The following is a 16,719-nucleotide window of genomic DNA, read 5'->3' on the forward strand; positions in this document are numbered from 1 at the left end:
CTTCACCCAGAGGGTGGTTGGGCACTGGAACAGCTCCCCAGGGAAGTTGTCACAGCACCAGCCTGACAGAGTTCAAGAACCATTTGGACAATGCTCTCAGGCACATGATGGGACTCTTGGGGATGGTGCTGTGCAGGGCCAGGAGCTGGACTCAATGATCCTTGAGGGTCCCTTCCAGCTCAGCATATTCTGTGATTCTGTACAGTGTCAGGTTTTGGTTAATACAATCACATACTCACCATGCAGCTCATACCACCCAATGTCTCTGCAAAAGAGCAGGGGCAGCAGAAAGGCTGAGATTCCTCTGTACCCCTCAGACTGAGGGGAGCTGGCAGTCGAGTTTGGGCACCAATAGCATATGTGGAGTTGGAAGGGAGGGGATGCATTGCTCCCTTCTCTCCCAAATTTCTCCAGTTATTCCTAAGAACTGGTAAAGATGGAAAGTTAGGCATGCTGCTGCTCTCTGCTTCCTGACATAAGAGCTGGACACAGAGAGTGAGCTGAGAAGGTGTTCAGATTAAGCCAAATTCAGCACTGCAGCCTGTGTTTGGGCTAAGGGATGCTTGATAGCCCAGTTCAGTATTGCTGAACCCGCTGCAGCCTGATGGGTACCTAGCTAGGGGAGCTCTTCTGCACCCAAGAGAAGCAGAGATGTTTTATTTCTGCTTTTGATTTATTTAAAAATTAAGAGATAACTAATATACTACACTGTAATTGTCAGAGTAGGGATTGTCTGTGTCTTCCCAAGAATGTGAGACCTGAGTATTGAAATGGCAAAAAAAAAAAAAAAAAAAAAAAAAGGAAGCAGGAAGGTTTGGGGTTTTTTTAAATTTAAAACATGTCATCAGTGATCTTGTGAGCTCCTCTAACTTCCTCTAAGAAAGGAAGCTAATGCCATCATTGAAGATGATAGAAAATGCTACTAGAAAATGTAATAAGAAAGTGCAGGAGGTGGAAGGCAGAGCAAAGCAAGCTTATGAATTTGTTGAGGTTCAAGAGGAAGCTCAGAAGGAAGTCTGTTATTTACAACAGTGTAAATTCAGATAAATCAGCAGCAATGAAAGAAAGAAGCATCTATTCCGTGATCCAACTCAGTGCTAATATAACTCGAGTCTTCCTAAATGCCGCCAAGGATGACTCTAATCTGGAGACTTTAAACCTCTCCCCTGTAGAGTGGGCTCTGTTGTCCCATTAGCAGAAAGACAGTTCTTTCACAGCCCAGAAACACTTAACTACACCAATAGCCAGCACCTCCGTCACACTGCCTGGCAATTAACAGTAGCTACCAAAGTAAAATTATTCCTATGGTAATGTGTTTGGGGTCTCACAGTTTTGAGTACAAGAACTGCCTCTATACTAAAATGTGTGGGAAATAATAGTTTTTAATGGCAGGGACTGTGAATCTTTTTCTGTTTTCTCTCATTGTCACAGGCTTACTATTACTGCATTAGAGATGCTGATTAACAGCGAGCTTTTGCAACTCAACAAGTTAAGCCATTGTGTTGGCATAATTAGGGAACTAATTCTTTCACAGTTCACTCAAGCGAAGAAATGAACTAGAAAATTTAAGACCTATTTTTAACAGGGTTTTTTTTTTTCCCCGAAGTAACCACACTGATAGCTATTGTAACAAAATACTTGCAATTCTCCTGCAGCTTCCTAAGGCAATGCTTTCATGTACAGAATATAATTTTTAGACTGAGTATCTATCTGTCTTTTTATTCACTTCAGTCATATGTGCAAATATGTACTGGCATATGCAAACGAAAATGCTGAGTGCTCAATCATTGCACCTACTCTATAAATATGTCCCATCAAGTTTTCTAAAGATAATTTTCCAAGTTCAGAATTTCTGAATAATTTCTTCAAATTATTCGCAGGAGACATTACTGTGCCTGTATGGAAGAAAGACAAATGCCAGAATGTATAATTCACTTGAAAATTACTCTTGTATATGCTTGTGCCAGTTTATTTAACTTTCACGAGGAAAATGTTAGCAGGCAAAAAGGTATTGATTATGGGAAATTCCTGTGTTCCTGGAACTTCGGGCAACCAGTTTAACTCTCTGCCTGTCATTACTGGTTATTAATGAAGAAGTCCTCTCTGGGCTTGTTATGCTGTTAATTAGGGGTTTCTGACTGGAATGGTAGTCAGCAGTCCACAATTTCTTTTTTCAGCTGTCTAATGAGTGCAGCAGATTTGAAAATTGGTGTTAGTCTCTTGCTTTGGGCCTTCACTACAAGCTTTACAAAACTTCTCCAAAGCACAGTCACAGCACAATTATGCACCTGCAGCACACCATTTATTTAGTGAGGCATCCCTACGCCTGTATGCTTTAAACACTGGATGAAAAACATTTTGGTTTGACTGTAAACCTCTGTCAACAAAGAACTTGTATGCTGCTTAAGTTTTCTCTGGGCAGTTTTTGCTATGCAAATGTTAATTGTCAGGCTCTTTGTTACTTTAGCTACATAGACAATTCAATGCTGTTTCAGGTTTTATATGACTGTGAAAATTGCCTCACAAAATTTACTAAAGCTTTAGCACAGAAATCATCTGCTCTTCAGTAGCTTCACTCTCATTATTGCCATTAGAAAAACGAAGAGAAAACACACAAGCCTAGCTCATGAAACAAGCAGGTGAACAGAAAAAAAGCACACAGCAAAAGGTCATTACAGGATATAGAGGCTGATTTAATAAGGAGAGATAATTGTTTTTCTAGCTGAACAAAAATAAAAAAAGTTACATGCAATTGCAGATCTGCTGCAAAAATTTATTTCAACTATGCATCTTGGACAGAAAATATTCAAATACATCCTGAAAACTTCAAGCTGATTTCAGCACAGTTTCTACAATACTCCTCAGGTTCTCTCAGAAGAACTGGGCTGACTATGGAAATGTTCTGGGAAAACCTGATCCTCTGTCCAAACAGATTTCACACATCATTTATTAGCTGCTGGACTTTGCTGTATGGAGAAGAGCATGCAGGCATTGCTGGTCGTCAAATCAGGCTGCTCCAGCTTGCTGGCCATGAGGAATGGCCATGGCTGGAGCATGTATTTGAACTCCCTATACCTCTGCTCTGCCTACAGGAAACTTTATCCTAGTTTCTTTTGCTGTCGTACTTGTCAGTGGTGGTTGATTTTTCCTTTATCCTTCCTTCACTGTCTTCAGTCCTCTTACCTATGGGCTTTTTTTTGTTTATCCTCTTGTTGGATGGTCCTGTCACCCAGCCTCCAAGGAAAAGTATTGATCCATTTGAAGCTGAAGCAGCTGCCTAGGCAGGATCTACAGAGGACTGTTCATGTTTGTTTTGGTACTGTGGTGAAATGCCCCTACTTTGCATCTTGTTTTGAGAAATAGTCATACTTTGTGGTTTTACCGGGTGGAGATTTTTATTTGTGATTTCTCCTCCAACCTACCATTGGGAAATACCCCCTGAAAACACTGCAAGACTACTGGCAAAGCAGGAAGAAAGTTTTACTAAATTTTCTAATATTTTAAGTATTTGAAATTGTTGCCACAGCTGCCTCCATCTGAGTTCTGAGGAAGGTAAGTTTCCTCAAGCAAGCTTACTCTAATGGGGACCTTACCTGACTGATGGGTACAGGCTGGGCTGAAATGGGATCCTTGACCATGGGAGGGTAGGGGAGCCCCATGGGATTTGACAGGGACAGTGGGTGCCCTCAGGGGCTCAACATTTTGTAACTGACAGTTTTCTGCACCTTTGGCTTTCATTTCTGCCAAGAGTCACTTTGCTGACACCCACCTACATCTGAGCTGAGTTGCTGCTGAAAGGGGCCAGGCTTTCCCACTTGTACTCATCCAGAGTTGCTAAAAAAGTAGACACATACTAGCAGGTTATTGTCTGTATATCCCCTTGAAAATGTAACACTAACATGGCAAGGATCTGTCTTCTCTTCTTGATCCATACACATCTGTTTTGCAAAGGGGGTGAGGACTGAGTCAAATAACTTCACCATGAAGAGTCATGCCTGCTTCCAAACTTAGCCGAACTAGGGAGCTAAACGGTTGCTTTACGTTTTAGTTTTTTGGGAGTTTTGCCTACTTGGTGGTGGTGATAAGCTTCCAAAGAGGTTCACCCAAGTTCATGGTCTATAGAAGGACTTGAAATAAAGGCATTTCTTAGCAGTGTTATGACCTTGCCTCTTGAGTAACTCAGCCATAGCAGACTTTCATCTGTGGAACACTGAGGACCTTCCTTGAGGCTCTGATTTAAGTCATCTCCTGAGGGATACCTCCTAAAAGCACAGACTTGGTCAGGAGTACATGGCAGTCATCCAGCTCTCCTGGACCCTGACATTGTGACTTACTGATAGTTATCAAGGTTATCAGTCAATTGAGCCATGCCTGGTACTTTGAAAAACTCTTTAATGTTAGTTCCTTCATTCTTGATGCTTCTTGTTTCTTGCTCTTATAAAATTGGGGGTTTTTTTTCCCCTTTTCAGTATGAACTACCTTTATTGAAGAGTATCTTTGATGTACTGCACCTTATAGTACCATCAAAAGGGTTTTGTAGAAAAATCTAAATCACCACTTCTCACAGTAGTTTGGCTTTACTGACTTCAAGGGTTCAGATGAAGCCTAGGGATTTCTCAGTGCCATCCTTCTTCCTCTGGGGAATACTGACAGTTATTCTGCAAGGAAGTCAAATAGATCAGTTTGCTTAAATGTTTTGTCTGGGATCTAAGATGCTCTGTGTCTATTTACTTCATTAACTTACCTTTATACTGTGGGAGTCCTAAAAAATTGAGTTTCTCTTTAAAGGGGTCCTGCAAAAACAATTAAAGTAATTATCGCTGTTTGTGTTAAGAGACCTGTTTTCCTTCCCTACATGGCCCAAATAAGAGCTTCCTGTGATCCGAGTTCCAGCCTGGCATGTTGCAGGATGGAGTTCTACTGCTTCAACCACAATTCCTTCTGTCCAACAACATACTCTAGTAAAAAGCATTTAATATCTTTTCTGATTTAATTAGTGATGCCTCCAAATGTCTTCTGATGAGTATCAACACCAAAGTTGTGGCTTCGCTGAATGCTGTCTCAATTTCTGCTGCCACTGAATGGGAAGACTATAAAGAAGTTTAAAATAACTTGATACGTTTAGTAATTATAGTGACAAATCTCAATTTTTCAAATGATGGATATGTGTCAGTCATCAGTACCCTCAGCAGTCAGTAGGTAATTAAGTATCTTCTCAGCTACAAAAATACATAGGTTTTCACTGTAATCCAAAAAGCTTTGAACAGTATTTATAGAAAATGGAAAGCAGAAAAGGATTGTAAAATTAAAAATACGTTTCTCTATTTATGTTTGGAAAAAAAAAACCAAAACAAATGAAAGAACATATGGCTAATGTTTCAATCCCAATTGATTTGCCAATCAAATTGAACTGCTGTCTTTCTATTATCATTTTAAGATGTGTAATTTTGAAGTTCAGGAATCCAAAAGGATTCATTTTCTCCGTGTCTCTTTGAACAATATAAGTTTTATAACAAACTAAACCAAATTACTTAAAACCAGAAAGGGTATTTCCTGTCTGCACCTTGCAGTTTTCGTGCTTGTATTAACTCTGTCTGCTCTTTTCCCTTTCTTTGTCAGCCTGCATCAGTCCTGAAGCAACATCCTTGGAAGGGTGTGCTGCTGGATCCAAAGTCTGGATGTGGCTGCAAGAGTCGTAAGCGTAATAACAGGCTATAGTTTCATTTTGATAGAGTGGCATACTCATCTGTTACCTATTGACAGAAATGCAACTTATTGCCTATTTCTGATGTAAAAAGATGTATTTAGTGGTTGAAACATGATAAAATTAAATCGGTTACAGATCTCCCTTTAGTTTCTGTTATGCAGATGGGATTATTCCTGTTGGTCTCAGGAACTATCACAGAGCCTTTATAATATAAACATGAGAAAAGTAGTTTCAGTAGGTCTTGTAACAAACATTAATTAAACAAAAGCACACAAAAGTCTCAAATCTCTAGGTTATTTTAGATGCAAAGAATCATTCACAGATTCTATTTAAGAAAATGTTTAGGATCATGTTAAATCTGGGGAAAAATTTCTCACCTACACTCTCCTGCCTTACTGACAGTTTGTTGTTTTTTTTTTTTTTCCTCCCCCAGCCATACAGCATTCAACTCTAAAAATCATTCAATGCAGCTGGGGACCTTCCTGCAGCTCTGGCTGGAGTGCTGCTGATATACTCTCAGTTTCTGCAGTCTTTGAACTTCTGGTGGCCAACCCTGTTGCCTTTCCAGCCATGCTGGACAAACTTAAAATGGTTGGTTGGACATACTCAGACCAATTGCAGGAGCCCAGCTGATCAGCATGTTCCCAGCAAATTTGACGTGTCTGAAAGATGCTGAGATTTTGGGGCAAATCTTTTTGGCTGTGTCTCTTTGGTTGCTGATGTTGTCTGGGCTGTGTATAGACATAGGCATCCTACACCTATATGTTCACCTTCATCTGAACCTATTTTGCATATGCAAAACTTTCAGTGCCCTTGCTGTAAAAAAAAAAAAGAGTAAGAACATGGCTATGGATGTCCCTTTGGCAATGATAATAAATGACTGAAAATAAAAGGTGGGAAAAGCTGGGGTTCACAGACTTTCCCCAGCATCTGGGATTCTGGAAGGGCAGAGTCTGGCACTGCAGGCAATGAGCTCATCACATAAAATGTTGTTCTCTCACCGCTTCAAGGTGAACTGGAGAGAATCTGGGAGGCTTAGCTGTTGACAATGAGATGTTTTCATGTGATTTTCCGTTTTGAGGAGTCTGGAAAGTCAGTCTGTCCTCAAATATCAGATGTCTCAGGCTCAACTGAGTATTTTTTAGGGGTTTTGCACAATCCAAACTCCAAGATTTACAGATCAATCAGGTATGAGAATCATGGCCACTTAAGTTTGAAGCTGGGCACTAAAAATGCAGTTATTTTTATGCAAGCAACTGAAAAAGCTCTCACAATTTTCAACATTATAGACTGCTATTATGATATATTTCTTCAGAAAATACAAACAGCTTCTTAATTTCTCAGCACAGCCTTATCACACTGAATGGTCTTAAAACCACATTGCCTTTGTTTTAGTAGAAGTCACTACAGAAATTACTGTTAGGAAAAAACCTCTAACACAACAAAGCTTGCTGTTCAAACATCAATTCATTTAAAACTTATAACAAAGAACTAATGATTTATTCAATCAACTCTGCTTTTCTTTAGTTGTACTTAAAATCAAAAGACTACACATGCTCACAGTAGCATAGCAAGTTGGGGTTACCTTCCTGTTCAAAACTGGGTCATATATCACCTGACTCACTTCTGAAATCTCAATAGAGGAAAACTGCATAAAACCTTACCAGAAGGAAACCATATCACAGATAAACCTATTCCTAGGACAGGTTTTGTCTTCTCACATGAGCCTGTGCCTCAGCAGCTGCAGGTGACATACCACCACCCTACAGTGGTACTCACTAGCCCACTGCTTTTACAGCTGGTGCAGGCTGATTGTCATTGGGATTTTGCACCTGAGGCAAGTCTGACTTGGCCATGTAGCTTGTAAGCCCACAGAGGGGTTTAAGGGTGTTATATTTAAGAGAATCACTAAATTAAAATCCCACTGCTCAATTTGTAAAATCCCCTGTGCCAGCAGGTTTCTAATTTGTTCAGGCACTTTGGCAGAAAACATCTTCTGGAAGTAGCTGGCATGATTGAAGGAGGGTATCAGAGCAGACTGTAAAATGTCACCTGCTACAGCAGGGTGGTCTTTTTCATATTTAAAAATACATGAATGTGCCAGTGTGTCTCATTGCTATTCTGATATGTCCCTATATTTGAGTTTCAGCTATGAAATGCAAATGATGACAACAATTTTCTGGTTATTTAAGTGCCAAAGGCCTCGCAGTGATATTTCTAATTGAGACCTGTGCGTGGTCTCAATGTGTGCCTGATTCTCTTTGTTGTCAGTGCTATGCACAGCGTATGTAATATTGCAAATGGCTTCATCCTGCACAAGGCTGAACCCTCTCACCTCTCAGTTTCTGCTGAGAGTGAAACATGGTCCTGCTGTGCCAGAAGAATTTAGATTATATTCTGTTGGACTAAACTTTATATTATTCTGCTTTAGTTGCTTTTATTTTAAGTGCAGTGGTGTACTTATACAGCTATGCAGTCTTATTTAAAAAAGTAAAAGTAGGCTCCATTTAAGAGAATAAAAGCTTGGAATGCTGTCTTTGTTAATTAATTGAAGTTCGTTGTGAGGAATATTTAGGATTTAAATGTCCAAATATAAAGTGCTAATTTAAAGGATGTTTAAGTGACAGCCACATAGCACATAGTGTGTTGTTACAGATAAGGCATGAAGGTAGGATTTGGGCTATCTGGATGCCACTGCCTTTTCTTTTATACTGAATTACTGCATGGCTTGGGACCAATCTGATCCTCTCAGCATTTGTTTGTGTTGATCTTGACTGGGAATACCACTGTAATGAATGAAATACATAGTTCTTTGCAAGAATTGAAAACAGTATTATCATTCAAAGGACAAAACACAAATATCCAGGTTTCAGGGTAAATTGGAAATTCAGTGCTCCTCTAGCCACACCATCTGCTCAGGCCTACAGGCAGAGCAGACTGGTGTAGTATCCAGAGATAAAACAATTTGTAGCACAAGGGAATAAAAGTATCTCTGCAGTGGACAGATTAAGCTGCTTTCTTTTTTTTGCATTCTAATCTGTTAATCATGCGCAGGGCTTAAGTATAGCTCAAGGCAGAGCAGACCTTGAATGATTTAATTTTGTGCTATTTATTGAACTGGATTTAATTTGAAGATATGTTGTTACCCACTACTCAGCACTTTTTAAAAAAAATGAATGTCCATAATGAGATTTCTGCCATGAATCAGGGATTGTGTGTTTAAAATGGGTCATGGGGCTGGTCTTTCCAGGCTCCTGTGACAGCAGCTGCACTTACAACAGTCATGCAGGTTAACCTTTGCAGGATTCACTTGAGGGGCAGATCTGGGGGCACTCCATTTAAAGCAGCACCTACGACCCTTGTTTTTTTCATTTTTCATTTGCTTAAAGCAACTGCAGTCAGCAGAGAAAGCAGAGAATGAAAATTAAAAGAGGGAGTAATGTTTGGAGGTGAGGGGATGGAGTAGGAAATCTGAACTAGGCCACTGAAGATGGAAGTGGTGGTTCTGCCATCCCAGGAGAGAGTCCACAGAAATCCCTGATGAGAAGGGCACAGGCCCCAATTTCAGAAGCTGCAGAGGGCTAGGATATGAGAATACATAAATGTGGTCTAGCATTTGTAATGCTTTTTTTGCCTAGCATTTGTAACTGCTGACAACATCACAAAAAATCTGAGAGGGAAAGAAACAACCAAACATTTAAATATGCTTTGGGATGAGATTGAAAACCAGCTAAATAATGGAGACTATTAAAGTGTGCTGAAAAGAAGTATCTATAAATTTAAAAAATTCTGCTTTTCTAGTTTCTGGGGGGCTGTGGGCTCCTCCTGCAATGCTTTTACCAGAAAAGCATTACTTGATGATTTTTTCCCCCTGTGTGTTTGTGTGAGTGACTTTAGAGGTGAGTGCATCAAATACCAGAAAATTCACTGGCCAGGCCTGGAGATGCTGCACTTGTTCAAGGTAGAGTCAGACAGGAGGCATTGCAAGATCTGGGACAAAGTGATTTCAAAGTGATTGGTGTCCGCACCATGTCCTTGCTGATGTAGTGTGCAGGAGTCCATGTTTATGAGATTTACTCCTAGTTTGCATCGATCATGCTGTGACATCTGCCGCTGTTCCTTAACTCATCTCATACATGGGACTTGGAGGTGCTGACCAGCAGCAAAGCCTGTCTGCTCCTTCAGGACGGCGATTGTTGGCAGTTGTGAATGTGGCACGTTCCTTTGGGTAGGAACATGAGGAAATACTTCTGCGAGGAACATAAAAACTAAGCAGGACTATACTCAAATATTAAATACACCTGTTAGATCATCTGCTTCCTTGCCACATAAGACAGTTTGCTTCATTTAGCACAATAAAAGATACAGGTGTTACCTTTCATGATTACCTGATTTCAAACTGGATAGCAAAGTGAGGAATCAGATCCCTCGTGAACTGACCATATCAGGAAAGGAAGAAAGAGGTTGAATATAAAATTGTCAATGACAACCTAATGCATTCCTTCTTCTCTATCTGTTTTGGAGTCAGACAAGGAGTAGTTTCAATAGTCACCAAGAATTCTGACATTTTGTTTTTTCTTCTTCTCCTTCTCTCCTTAATTTTCTCTTTGTCATGATCCTGGCTTTCTTAACAAAATTCATTTGTCTAGTAAATGTACATTTTTGATATTGTCACTGTACACCCAAGTATTTTTCTTGGATTTACTCATAAAATCCTCAAGGCTGAAAGTGCTGAAAAGAGAAAGGGCACATAAAGTAATATAAACCTTTTCTTCTGAACAGCCATTAGTCCAATACAGCTGCCATGGAAGTCCAATTGTCCAAGTTACTTGCTATTACTTAGCAGTGTTTTGGAAAAGTGAGAAAGGTTATTTCTGGTTGGATTTTTTTTGTTTGATTTTTTTTATTTGTTTGTTTTTGTTTGGTTTGGTTTTTCTTTCCCAAATTCATTAAAAGAATGGAGGAATTTTAAGGGATTTTTTGGGGTGGGAATTATGGCCATCACAAGTCAAGATGCTCCTGGAGGACCTAGACAATTTCATTAAAACAAACACCTAAAGAATACTGAAATCCAAATCCTAGGATGATTACAAAATGTATTACATTTCCTCTGTAATGCAATCAGCCTATGGGCAGTTGGATGCTGTATTTGACAGCAGTCGCAGAGGAGCATTTTCTTTTCCTCACATCTCCATATTTCTTCACACCCCACCAACCTACTTTAATCTCAGACTCATAAATGGCTTGGAGATGATTATACTTACTCCTCTGAGTTGATCTATTTCCAGAAACTAGTGGCAGAATGAGGCTTTCAGGAAAATAAGGTGATCTTTTCCAAGTTAGTTCCTTCTTTGGCCATCATAGTCTCCTCAGAAACATGCCATTTTTGTTGTTCCCTTTTCCTATGGCAGTTGCACATTTATTTCCTCCAGTCCAAGGCACTTTATATTCCTCAGGAGCTTGGACATCAGTTCAGCGTCCGTTTCTCTGGTTACAAAGGATCAAAAAAATATTATTTAGTAATTGATTAAGTTTCAGAATATAAAAAGTTGTTTATTCTGTTCCCAAGAGTCACAGTTTCAGTTGATCTCTTTTTAAAAATGGCTAATGGCACACAGATCAATATCTTAAGAAAATTAAGGCTGTCAGTAACAAGACAGACACTTCAGTGAGTCTTCTTTTGCTTTTATGATAATCACTTTATGAGCCTCTGCACACACTCTCTTGTCAAAGTTTGCATTTTTTCACCCAGATGAGTAAATTAAGGGATAATATGTCTGACCCCTCATGCCCATCCTGTTTTCACTTCAAATGCTGGGCAAGACTGGACTTACAGCTAATTTGAGTGACCTGAGGGGAAGTTGCCTTTGGCTGCTCCAATTTTACATGTTGGCACTTGGCCTAAGCTTCACAGAATGGTTGAGGCTGGAAGGAAACTCTGTAAATCTTCTGGTCCAACACCACTTAATCTTCTAACTTGTTTTTGTGCATCTATGTAGGAAGCATTTGCAGCTGAGCTGATTACCCTGTCTACCTTCCTCAGTCACTGGAAAGAAAGTGGCAATCTCAAGGTGCTGTTTGTTTGCACAAGTACCAAGTTTTGACTGCAGAGAGAGCCCTATGCCAAAGCAGACGTCTGCACTGGGAATGTCAAATTGCAGCAGATTTGTCCTCTCTCATCTTTGTATTTACCTTTTAAACTCTCCTGACACAGCTCTATGAACCCTTTGTGTTCAGCTTACTGCTGAACTAGAACATTTCACCCATGAAGACTGGGTTGAATCTGCATTGCCCTGTCTGAACTAGTTCACATTTTATAAATGTTTTGAAATTCCAGCTAAGTGATGATGGCAGACTTTGGCCATGCATCTTCAGATCTAGTGCTTTCTTACGAGGAGTCCTTAAAGAAATCAAAAAGGCATGTCCATACATGTCAGAGAGGACAAATATAGTCCAAGAAATCTCTTGGTGGGCAGAGTGGAAATGGGATACTATCACACTTTTGGTATGTCCATCCCTACTTACACTCAGGTGTACCTTCAGTAATTTACTTGCCTCTTTCAGCCAAGTCATTTTTTTCTGACTCATGAAAGACAGAGTCCAGTGCTTCTTCCTTCTTCACCACCCTTTAAAAAAGAGCAATCTGTTTCTATTTGTATTACCTTGAAATAACTTAATTTGCCAAATACACTGAGCAATATCCCCATCCCAGATGTAGCTTGTGCACTTAACCCAAGTAATTGCAGCCTTCTCTAAGAATCTGCTCTGTCTTTGCCAAAGAGAGAGCATATTTCCTGTTCATGTGAGGAAGTTTCCAGTATTTTTAACTAAAAGTGTCCTACTGGGTTCATACCCTTAGACTGGAGGAGGCAAAATCCTCTTCCTGCCCCCAGGCAGGCTCTCTCTGACTCCTGCCACACGCAGAGCAGATTGAATATGAGGTGCATGTCTCGGCCTGTGCAGCGTGAGCTGGGCTTCTGCTGGTTTATGCCGGAGCCCCACCTTCAGCAAAGCAAAGCACTCTCCGTGCTTTTTCCACTCTCTTCTGTAGTTGTAGTATCAATTTCCTTGTGTTTTGTATGCAATAATTAAATTTCAGCATTTGTTTAAATGACCAACTTGAACTTTTTTGATAAGAACTTCTTTCAAGTACCTGAATATTTGCCTGCCTTCAGGTATCAGATCATCATATTTCATGGTGTTGAGCTTCCTTATCTTAGTTCTAGGATTCTTAGAAGCTGCCCCAATTTATTGCCATCTGCTTTTTGGTCAACAACTTCATTGCACTGCTGACTGATTTTCTTGCTCTTTGTTACAGTTTTTCAATTTTCATCTCTTCCTCCTTTTTTTTTTTTTTTGCATTGACATTTCATATTTTATCTGGCCAGTATTAAGCTGGCTTCTCTCCTAGTTTGACTTGCTTAGAAGGCATCTCTTCTTTTATAGCTTCTCCTTGCACAACTTCCTTCCAGAAGGTAGCAGGAGAGTCTAATTTAAGCATGTGTGGCTTAATGCCTAGGTGCAATTTAGTGGATATTTGTTATATTGCTCTCCTTTGAAGTCAGGCCACCTGAACTATTGCCAGCTTCTGCTGAAAGTATTTACCAAGCCAGGTGACAGCTGCCAGATGACCGGATGAAAAGCAAAATAAATTAAGAAACTAGAAAGTAGATACAGAAAACAAAAATAAACAAAGCAACCCCAAACTTTATTGGCTATCTGTGTTTAAGGAGATTCCCAAGGTCCTCTTTTCGTTTTGTTCAACCAGGAGCTGCCAGGACATGTCTGCAGCTGGCTGGAGGCAGGAGCTGATTACTTTGACAAGCTGTGTGCTCTGGCACTATCCCCTGAGCTACAACCTGCTGTTTACAGCAAAGCTTTTCCAATGAATTTTTTTGGCACACTGGTGATTCAGCTGAATATAAACACACTTCTGGAGACATCCTGTATCCCACGGTCATGACACTTCAGTTCTAAACACAGTCGTAATTTATGGCTGCCCAATTTGTGAAACACTGTCTCAGATAGCATTAGCTTGTGATCTGCCACTGTGCTTTGGAGAGTCCAGGCTGACCACCTGGCCTGCCCTCTGTTAGTATCAACTTACCAATAGATGGGTCAATTACCTTGTGCAATTACCTTGTACCTCTTCTGACAAAGAGGCTAACCAGGACCTGAATTTATGAGAATCTAAGCACATAAATTTTCTATATTTCTATATTGCAGGCCTCAACAGCTACTTATTTTACAATGGTTTCAATGAGAACAAGAAACACAGCTTGTAACTAGCTTTAGACAGTGAGTAATTACTATAAGTTGGGGATTGTTACCACTACAGCTTGCACGGTCCCTTTTTTGCTAACAGGAAGATGACAAGTTTGAAGGGGCTTGTGAATCTGAAAGTGATAAAATGAGGTGCTCTTCCTTAAAAGGATTAGAGTTCCATTTTAGTGTTATAAAGAAGAACTAAGTCCAATTAAATTACCCAGGTGTGCCAGCCTCAGAAGAAAATTCATGTATTTACAACCAGGCAGGGCAGGAATGACTTGTCTTCAGACAAGTTAAGTACTTGTGGGACCTATAGGAATACAAATTACTAAAGTATACATAATTATAAGAACAACCTACAACATACTCTGGAACCCACAACCTTTTTACAGCTTTTCTGCTGTTTGTGGCAGTGAAAAATATGTTTCAAAATTGTTAGGATATATCACGAGAAATGATGGCAGCTCCAGACAGATTAAAACCTTTCTCTGAAACCTTGCAGAACTAAACATTTGCTCCCCCAAAGCCCTTAATTCTCAGAACTTCTCCACCCATAAGCATGCTAGGATTATGAGGATTTTTATTATATAAAAAATAATCACAGCTAGGAACTTGCACAAAAAATAGAAGGAAAAAATAGAGAATAACTTTGACAGAAGCTCATCCATATCTAACTCCTTTCTGTGTTTTCCAGATGGCATCCATATTATCACTTGTTATGGAAGTCATATTGATGATGTCCTAAATCTGTCTTTCAATTGTCTTGCTGTGCTTGATGCTGATGTGGGCTTGTCCTAGTTAGAATTCTTGATATTGTAAGAAGAGTATTCTCTGAGGATTTCCTCGGATCATTTACTTTGGAATAAATCAGTCTTTCTTAATAGACACCCTAGTGGTTTTCCGTTCCGTGTCCCCTCACCGAAAAAGTATGAAGTCTTCACTGAAAGCATCTATTTCTGCGAGAGACATTCTTAATTTATGAAGGTGATTTGTTGCTTAGACAGTAATTTCTCATTGCCTATCTAGATAAGTGACTCCTTTTTTCTTGCTGTTCCTGTAATACTATGCATTCAGGTGTTCTGGAATGCATCTAGCATATATTTTGATTTCTTTTCTTGAAGAACAAATTTTTTATTTGCATTGAGTAATATTTTTGACAGATCAGGGCATTCATAATAATTAAGATAATCCAAAGAAGTCCATCTGCTTACTACAGTCACCCTCTTCATGGCTAGCAGTGTGGAAACAATACTGCAGTTAGGGTGAGGTGCATCACACTCCTAATTCTGGAAAAGTTAGCACTGGCAGGTGCCACGCTCTGTGAGTACAGCCTGTGCCCAAGCTAGTAAGGCCTACTAGCACCCAAACTGCCACACAGAGCTCACTACTTTAGGCAGTATGGAGACAGTCCGTAAGTGGAAGGGCATCACGGAATCGTGCATGTCATCTCTACAAAGAAGCACTTCAGTATTGTATTTCTGGGCTCCTTACAGCACTGTGCTCCTCAGTGCAGCTGGAGTGTGGTCTAGACACATCTGGGTGAGTTATGTGTAGAAACCTATTTGAACCTGATGGGTTCCTGTCATTCACTTGAGGTCAGAGTCATGGAAAAGTGTCTGCATTGTCTCTGGACTCTGATTCCCAGAGCAGTGTAGCTACATTCCTGTCTGGTACCCAAGCTGGTAAGACATGCATGAAACCAACCTGTACAGCCCTGCACCTGCAGAACTCTTCTGTGTCAGACAGTAGAAAGGGGCAAGCACACTGTGGACCTTCCAGCCACTCCTGGTAGCCTGCTTAGTGGCTCTGTACAGAGCTCAGGACATTTTTAAGAAACTGCTTGTCTCTTCACTTGTTTTGCTTTCATGAAGCTTGCTTCAGTCTTCTTTCTTCTGCTGCTTCCTGCTAAGCAGTTTTGCTCTTGCTGTTATTCTCCCAGCTTTATCAGTAGTTCTCTCATGTTTTTACATATTTTAATTTTCACACCTGCTGTTATGAAACTGAAGCAGCTCTTCAGATGCTGAAACACTGAGTGTTTCTGTCTTTTATGCTGAAACATTGAGTATTTTTTTCTTTTACTGGTGGGCTACTAAAGAGGTGTCTATTGCTCCTCTCCATTTCAGTGAGTTTCCACCGACATGCCAGTGTTATGACTACGTTTGGCAGCCAACGGTGCACGTACATTTGCCAGTAATTGTTAGATTTTCCTCAAGTGTCTTTTTGCAGCACACTCTGGAGAGTTTCAAGGCATCTTATGTATCTGTAAGTAGAACTCCATGAACCAACAGTGTATTCACACAGCAACATCCGACTTAATCATTCACCATTTTTATTAGACTCACAGCCAGTCCAAACATGCCCAAGAGTTTAACATCATTGTTATTTTGCATTAAAATTGTTACCTAGGCACTATATGTCATCTCTAAAGACTGCAAGGAACACATGCTGTAGCAAGCTATAACAAGAACCTTCACCTTTACTATTTTTAAAATAGGTTTTCAATATTGTATGTTTGCTTTTTATTTTCCTGGTGTAGAAATAAACTCTAGTAGTTCTTAAACTGCGTGGTTCTCCCTGCATCAATTCTGCTTCTGTTTCCAACAGCACTGAGACAGCACTGCCAGATTTCTGTCACTAAAATTCTGGAAGTTGATGACAGTGATTTTTGATGTATAATTTGCTCAAACTGGGCCACCTGCTAATAGTAATTTTAAGGATATTAAAAGTTCTCTATTTTACCAGAA

The 16,719-nt window shown here is 39.9% G+C and overlaps 1 long non-coding RNA gene across 1 annotated transcript; it reads left to right on the forward strand.

The window, feature by feature from the left end:
* The first annotated feature begins 131 nt into the window (after positions 1 to 131).
* Positions 132 to 16,719, forward strand: LOC109143941. The gene is made up of 2 exons (XR_002044349.3): positions 132 to 5,695; positions 6,141 to 16,719. It is a non-coding gene; the product is annotated as an uncharacterized LOC109143941 (long non-coding RNA).

This window comes from Corvus cornix, chromosome 1 (assembly GCF_000738735.6).
Source record: "Corvus cornix cornix isolate S_Up_H32 chromosome 1, ASM73873v5, whole genome shotgun sequence".
NCBI classification, from domain to species: Eukaryota; Metazoa; Chordata; class Aves; order Passeriformes; family Corvidae; genus Corvus; species Corvus cornix.